General features: G+C 32.1%; 1 long non-coding RNA gene across 1 annotated transcript; it reads left to right on the top strand.

Annotated features, from left to right (window-relative positions):
* The first annotated feature begins 680 nt into the window (after positions 1 to 680).
* On the top strand, positions 681 to 7879 carry LOC141380103 (uncharacterized). Its single transcript, XR_012397549.1, has 4 exons — positions 681 to 1253; positions 3787 to 3877; positions 6010 to 7160; positions 7246 to 7879. It is a non-coding gene; the product is annotated as an uncharacterized lncRNA (long non-coding RNA).
* The last annotated feature ends 685 nt before the right edge of the window (positions 7880 to 8564 follow it).

Genomic DNA, 8564 nt, shown 5'->3' on the forward strand with positions numbered 1-8564 from the left:
ATTATCATCTCATTGTTATCATGCTTAGCGTACTTCATTCACATTTCTAATGATTTAACACAGTGTTTCTCAACCATGTTCCTGAAGGACCACCAACACTGCATGTTTTGGATGTCTCCTTTGTCTGTCACACCCATCACAGATCTTTCAGTCTTTGCTAATAAGCTGATGATCTGAATGAGGAACTGATTTAACACATTAGCTAAATTTGTTAACACTAAGCACATTTCTAATACACTTCCAGCAATTTCTAGCATGCTTTACCAAAATGTCAGAATGTTTTATTGTGCTGCTTTCATGATTCTAACATGTTCCTAGATTTTAACAAATTAATAGCATGATTTAGCATTCTAGCATGTTGTAACTTGCATTCCTAACTTATTTCTAGGATGTCTAAGCACATGCTAGTTTGTTTTGTTGTTTACATGTTGAAAACATGTTTCTAGTACTCTAACAAATTACTAACATAATTTATATTTTAGTATGCTTTAACATGTTATTACATTGTTATTGTGTTTCTAATATCATATTAGCATGATTATGCTAATTGTTTAAATTTTTTATATTTTTAATATTTTAACAGTTCTCTAGTTTATGTTTGGCATATATTAAAGTGTTGTTTGTATATTTTAGTGTGTTGTTTATATATTTAAATCATGTTGCTAAGATTTAAATAAATTAGTATAATTTCACGTTAAGATATTGTCACATCCTGGCTAACAGTTAGAGGCTAATTTGCTAATAATATAGAAAAACATTACAATTAGCTGGAATATCAGTCAGATGACCTAGTCAAATATGTTTTTTGGCTTCAGCATTTAAGAATATACAAGACTATTTTGAAATTTTAGACCTGCTACGGTACTTTAAAAAAAGTAATGTTACTATTATGATTAGTTTTCTTAATGAATGTTCATAAATCCTGCTTTCTGGGCTTCTGTACAGGCACTTGCATATCTGATATGAATTAGAAAAAAAAAAAAAAACTGCTTTCCACTTCTGTCCACATCCACATCAGCTAAACAATGGTGACACATCTAATGAGGAGAGACAAGGCAGTGCAATAGAGCAAATGAATCCTCTGAGCTTTAACCAGTGTCCCGAGGGAAACTAGAGTTTACTTATCAACGCTTTATTATTCTCACCGCCAGAGTAAACCGCTTATAACCCACCACAGGGTGACTGAAAGGGCATGTGCTGGACGGTTCGCTGATGTAAAGAGCACAGATGTGGGAAAAGGTCAACTGAACGAGGTAGCAATGCACATTTTGACAGCTTTATTAAAGTGTGTAAATTTGATCTGTGAAACATTATATATTTGATGGGAAACAGTGCTCGAGTAATTGAAAAGTTGTCAGACTAAAGACCTACGCTGGGGTTTATTTATTTATTATTATTTTATTTATATATTTTGGTGGTGTGTGTGTGTGTGTGTGTGTGTGTGTGTGTGTGTGTGTGTGTGTGTGTGTATACAGGCCTACAGTATATATTCATATACATAGTTGAAGTCAGAATTATTACCCCCCTGTTTATTTTTCCCCAATTTCTGTTTAACAGAGCGAAGATTTTTTTTAACACATTTCTAAACATAATAGTTTTAATAACTTATCTCTAATAACTTTTATTTTATCTTTGCTATGATGACAGAAAATAATATTTGAATAGATATTTTTCAAGACACTTTTATACAGCTTAAAGGGACATTTAAAGGCTTAACTAGGTTAATTAGGTTAACTAGGCAGGTTAGGGTAATTAGGTAAGTTAATGTATAACGATGGTTTATTCTGTAAAAAAAAAAAAAAAAATTTTTTTAAATGGCTTTTAACAATTTCAAAACTGCTTTTATTCTAGCCGAAATAAAAAAAAGACTTTCTCCAGAAGAACAAAATATTATCAGACATACTGTTAAAATTTCCTTGCTCTGATAAAAATCATTTGGATAATATTTGGAAAATTCAAAGCAAAGTGAATTTAGATTTTTAACTATATATTTATAAAAAATATATATAGAAAAAATTGCTTAAAAAATTAATTATACAAAATAAGAACATTATGTATAACCTATATTTATATAAAATAATTTTAAAACAAATAGGTCACATAAAAATTCTGATTTTTTAAATCTCACATTATAGAAAATATATTAGTAAATTATATTATATTCACTGAACATGATCAGTGTTGCCAGATTGTGTGGTTTTGAATTTAATAGTGCTGGTAAAAAAAAAAAGGCAGGATGACAAAAATTGGGCAGTTTTGAAATGTAAATGTTATATGCAACTTACACAAGTAACACAACTGAGTGCTCCTACTCAGTGCTGAGTGCTCCTACTCTATTCAGTTAGTAGTGACCAGTGCAGGTGAGGGACAAATCTGACTCCCCTTCACGTGCACGTGCATTATGCATAGCCTGCAGTTAAACTCAGAGCAGTTTATCCTAACACTTTTATCGATCAATTTTTCCACAATTGACAGCAAGAGCAAACATGGAAGCATTCATTGTCTGATTGACAAGTGGCACCTTATAATGTTCAAAAGAATTTGAAACATCAACTGGGATGAATTTCTACTAAATTTCGAAAATAAAACATACACTAATCCACTTAAGTCGTGAAATATAAAATACTGTTTTTGAATCCAAGCCGCTCCTATTTGAATTGAGAAAATATTAATTCATGACCACTTTTTACTCATGTCTCACATTAAAGTGAATTTTACATACAATCATGGTGTACACAACAGTCTCTGGACTTGCTGCATCACAGACATCAATGTTTTAACAGTTTATAAAAACGTATTCACTATCTATTCACTTTTTGCCATGGATGTATGTAAATTGCGACTGTGATATTTGAAAGTATCACAGCCCTATGTAAAAGTTTAATATTACCATGTGTTAAGTCTCCCCAAACAGTTTATTAGAGTAATTGGACCCGGAAGCCACACAAGAGGTTTAATAGTGTGTAGGTCAGAGGGAGCAGTTTTTCAATATGGTCGGTTATGTTATGATGGCTGCTGGTGTTGGTTGCATGGTGCATGTATGGTAAAAAAAAATCTGAAAGTTAAAGTAACTAGGTTAATTTCAATTTAAATAAATATAAATGACATTTTCTTTCTTTTTTTTTTGCGTATGTGTACATTTGGGTGGGTTTTACTATATCTGGCAACACTGAACATGATTTTTTTTTACAAAAGCAGTATGACTATGTATAACATTAAAGATATAAGGCTTAAAAATGAAAATGGCAAGCAATTAAGTGAAATAATGTAAAAAATTAAAATAAATGTAAAATAAAAATGGTAAAATGCACATTTTTACAGACATTATTTTAACAATTTATTAGATAAAAAATGTTTTTTAGTAGTAATACTATGTATAAATGTGTATATTAAATGATGTATACAAGTTGACAAATACATTACTCTTGTGAATTTGCAATGTTAATATAAACACATTTAGTTTCATTTAAATGACATATTAGTTGTATAATGATTGTATTATTACATGATGATGATTATTAATATTATTTTATTTTTTATTGTACTGACATGCCTAAATATTAGTTTGGTTTAAAAAAATAATAAATCTAAGAGGGTTTTAAACATAGACTGTGCTTGAAACCAATATAAAGATCCATTTGTCAATTTTCCATGTTACAACTAGCCCCAGACAAGTATGCGTGTGCTTGAGTGTGTGTGTGTTTTCCTTTCTGATGTACTAAACAAATATGTACAAAGCGAGAGGTGCGTTTATTGCTTTGAAATCCTCCCCTGCTGTTCTCCCAGGATCTGCGCTTTATTGCTGTTTGTTTTGAGGGCCCAAAATAGGATGATGGCTGGTCTTGGATGTTCTTTCCCTGGTGTGATCATCACACAGGTATAATTTCACAAGCCAACAGACAAAAAGACAATCACCGTGAGGCCTTCTCAAGAAGCCACACACTGCACAACAAAGAGCTCGCTTTAAACAGGTCACATACCTTTTTTTTCTTTCCCCTGAGGTACACGTATGACATTTGAAGGCTTTTATTTATATATTTAACTTTTTTATGACCATTGTCAACACAGTTTCTGACCTTGAGATGTGAAAGAGTCTTTTTTGCTGCTGCAACTTTAGGAAACATGTTGGTTTTTTAATGAAGTTAGAGAAAGCTAGTTGTTAGCATTCGGTAAGGTTTTTGATTAATAATATAATCAATTAATGTTAATAATTGTGTTTTTACTATATCATAACCAATACCATGAGTCTTCATAACAATACATCTCTGTGACCTTTCCAGTCAAGTAAAAAAAAAAATAATTTCTAAATAAACATTTTAATGTAGCATATTACAGTGCTACTGTATAGCTGGCACGTTTTAAAAGTTGACAATTTTAATCATGTAGTTAACATGTTTTAACAGTGCTAATATTTTTACATTCCTACTGTATGTAGGCCTGCCAAAATATATTGACTTATCAAGCAATATGTGGACATGACCTCAATAGTTTTTGATGTTGCAATAAATAATTCACAAACACTCTTAAAGCCATTTTACAATTACATTTAAATTCTAACTCACCGGAGTCAAGGTTTATAATTAGACATTTGCCTAATAGGACATTTTACCATCATCCTTTTTATAACACTTTTCATTTTAACATTGAATTACAGAATCTAAATAACCTAAATTAGAGAAAGTCTTTGTACTTTGAAAGTGTTTATAGCTATTTAAATTACTATGCTGTTGTATAATAACTATATAATTTGCTTGTTAAGTAATTTTTTATAAAAAAAATAATTTGCTTGTGACGTATCCGTAGGGTCAGACAAAATCTGCTGACATTTTTTGCTATTTCTGCGCAGAATATTGTGAAAAATCTGCATATTTATGCAGAATGATTTTAGGAGTATTATAACTAAAAACGTAATCTATTAAATAAAAATATTACATTTTTAACTTTTACTTATTGTTTACAATGCACGTCCTATTAGATCCATTTATTTAGTAAACTAAGCAAGTCTCTCATAACATATCTACAATATATCTGCTAAAATACAGATATTATACCTTTACGAACTGTATTGTAAGTAAATCATATGTGTGAATGTTTTCATATTAGTCAACAATGTTACTGAAATTAATTTAAAAACTGAATAAATATAAATGTACACACAACTAAATAAATAGACTCAACGATGGGCTGAAAATCTGCAGAAGTCTGCAAATTTCTGCACGCGCAGATTCCGTGTGGGCCTAATTACTAGTAACATATGAAATACTGTTTTTGGGTCCAAGCTGCTTAACATTTGAATTGAGACAATACTCGTTTATGGCCATCTTTTAGACACATCTTACATTAAAGTGAATTTTACATAAAATAATTGTGTACACAACAGTCTCTGGACTTGCTACATCACAGACATCAATATTTTAACAAATTACTGTATAAAAAATGTACCACTTTCTGCAATTGTGAATCTTGAAAGTATTTCATCACTTTGTAAATGATTATTTTTACCATTTGATAAGTCTCCCCATACAGTTTTTATAGAGCACTTGGACCTGAAAGCCACTTAACGTGATGGTACACTTAACAAGTGGATTAGTTTCAAAATTTGATTTGATTCGCTTATTGCAACAATTTCTGTGACAATCGTGACAGGCCTATTCATATGTTTTGGAAAGTTGACATGCCTGTTTTGGCCAGTTGCTAACTTGATCAATGCTAATAGCATGTTTTGGAATATTGCTAACACATTTTGGATGTTGATCACAGGTTTTGTAAGCTGATTATGTTTTTATAGGTTATTAGCTGAATTGCTAACATGTTTTGTACATTGATAGCATGTTTTGACAGGCTTTGATTGTTTTTTTGTTTTTTGTTTTGCAAGTTTGCTAACATTTGTTTGCTTTAGTAGCATGTTTTGTTAAGCTGCTAATATGTTTTTGCACATTCATACATTAATTTTGAGTCATTTGGTCATTGATTGAACGATTTTACAATTGAATGATTTTACCTCTCTAGTAACCAACTGATTGAAAAACATCAACACAAATGAACACCATCTTGGATTTTACATTTCCAAGTTTACAGTCATTTACTAATGAATAACTGAAACTATGCTGTGTGCCAGTACGACCGATTCATGAAAAAAATACCTGACTCAGAAAGAGGAAGTTCATTGACTTTCCCTCCTTCAATGTGGATATACTCTCAGATGAATCATTCATTCCACGTTGTTGACCAAGTTTGATTGATCCATTGAAAGAACTTACTTAAAATACAACTGCCTCCAATTACTTTTTTACCATCGCTCCAGTCATTTAGATAATGATTCACAGACGTTTTGATTCCGAAATGGACTGAATCACTCAGACCCTTATGGAAGCTAGTTTAATTGAAAAGAACTCTCTGAAAAGAAGCTTTTCCATGACCTTTCCAGTCATTTGGACAAAGATTTGCGGACCTTTATTTTTCACGACTAATGAATCATTCAGACCACTTTGGGAATCAATTTGACTAATTGACTGAAAAGGATTTACTCAAAAGACAGTAGCTTTCAAGACTTATGAGCTTTTGCAATTCCCTCTCATATGTGTGCACTACATCCAGAAGAGTCCATCTATTCTTGTAGCTCCCCGGTGGAAAAAGTGACAAACAACCAGGAACTTCAGTTATAGATTTATTCCTCGCCGACGGTTGGAAATCGCAGCAAACAGACACCAGTAAAGCCATTGTAATGATGATAAAGCATCCGTCGTCAGAGAAGCTGATTTGGATTACCCTTCCCCTTTGTAATCCTGACAACACAAATGAAGAAGCATTCACTTTCCCTTCCGAGGTTCGAGAAGCAAACATTAATTAATCACACTAAAGGTGTGACAACCTCCCTCTGCACCCATTTGAGGAAGAACCGGCCCTAATTTTACCAATAGCTCACGGTTCGCTTTCCCTCTCCGCTCACCTGTCGCAGGAATGGAGAAGTTAATAAAATCCTTTTCGAACTGTGAGCTGAAGAAGTTTGCTCATTATTTCAGTTTTATTTGAGTAGAGCGAGGCGAATGGGATTGTTTATGTAGCGCGGGTCATCCTACGGCGCGTGTGGGCTTCAAAGTGCCATCCGTCACCGCTTTCGGATGGACGGCGCCATGTGATCTCGACAGGCAGGGCACGAGGTGAGCCAGAACCGAAACGGCTTTGCAGCTGGTGTAATTAAAGCATCGCCCTTAACCCACCGCACGTTCTGCTTCTGATTTACAGCTAATGACAGCGGAGAGATCCGGCGCAAGCAAGAATAGAGGGACAAACGGCTGAAAATGATGAGCTCTGCCGATAATGGGACGTGACGGTGCGCAGAGATGCTCTATTGATCAGACGTTCAGTTGGGGTTCTTCTGCCTAATTAGGGGGACCACATATTTGCGTCTTTTGAGATTTCGCTTCTTATTGGGATATTTATCACAAGTATAGACGGCACCCTGGGATATGCAGGCATGCTAAATTCTACACAGGTGGTGTTGTGGAATCATTACATGGCAAGATTATGTGCATGGCATTTCTTTACAACAAGTGTGCAGTAAAACTAATGCTAATTTAGATTTTTACAAATTATAATACATCACATTAACATCAAAAATGACAACTGACTATTGCTGATAAAAAAAAGATGACAGTGTTAGAATATATTCAAATGTAGTTTTAAATAAAGGGAGCCAAATATTACCATCATGCTTATGGTTGCCAAATGCCATCGTAAATGCCTCAACAAGAAATATTTTCTTTTTAAAAATATAAAATATTTGCCTGAAGTTTTATGTCCTCTGTGCAATTGGTAAACTATGCACACATGCAGTCTATACTGCAAAATTGTCACTGATGATCTGCATGTACACTGTAATAAAAAAAAAAGAAAAAAGGAATTTTGTGTTTTTTTTTTCTTTCTTTTTTTGGCAGTTAAATGACGGCTGTTAAATTACAGAAATTTTACCGTAAAAAAAAATAAAAAAATGTTAAATTACAGAGATTTACCAGTAATTTTAAATTAAGGAAATATATGGAATATAATGGATAGTACATTACAGAAATTTACCGTACAATAGTGGGCGTTAAATGACAGAAGTTTACCGTAAAATAACAGATGTTAAATTACAGAAATTGACCAGAAATTTAAAATTAAAGAAATTTAAGGAAAATAAAAGACATTAAATGACAGAAATTTACCATAGGATAATGGCCAGTAAATTACAGATATTTATTGTAGAATAACGAACGTTTATTTACAGAAATTTAACATAAAATAATAGACGGTAGATTACATAAATTTGCCATAGAATAATGGATGTTAAATTACTGAAATTTACCGTAAAATAATGAACTTTAAATTACAGAAATTTACCGTAAAATGATAGCTGATAAATTACAGAAATTTACCAGAATCTAAAATTTAAGAAAATTTATGTAATTTAACATCTGCTTTTCTATGATAAATTTCTGTAATTCAATGTCATTATTTTATGGTAAATTTCTGTAATTTAATGTCATTAATCTACGGTTAATTTCTGTTATTTAATGTCCATTATT

This window comes from Danio rerio, chromosome 22, assembly GCF_049306965.1.
Source record: "Danio rerio strain Tuebingen ecotype United States chromosome 22, GRCz12tu, whole genome shotgun sequence".
Classification (NCBI taxonomy): domain Eukaryota; kingdom Metazoa; phylum Chordata; class Actinopteri; order Cypriniformes; family Danionidae; genus Danio; species Danio rerio.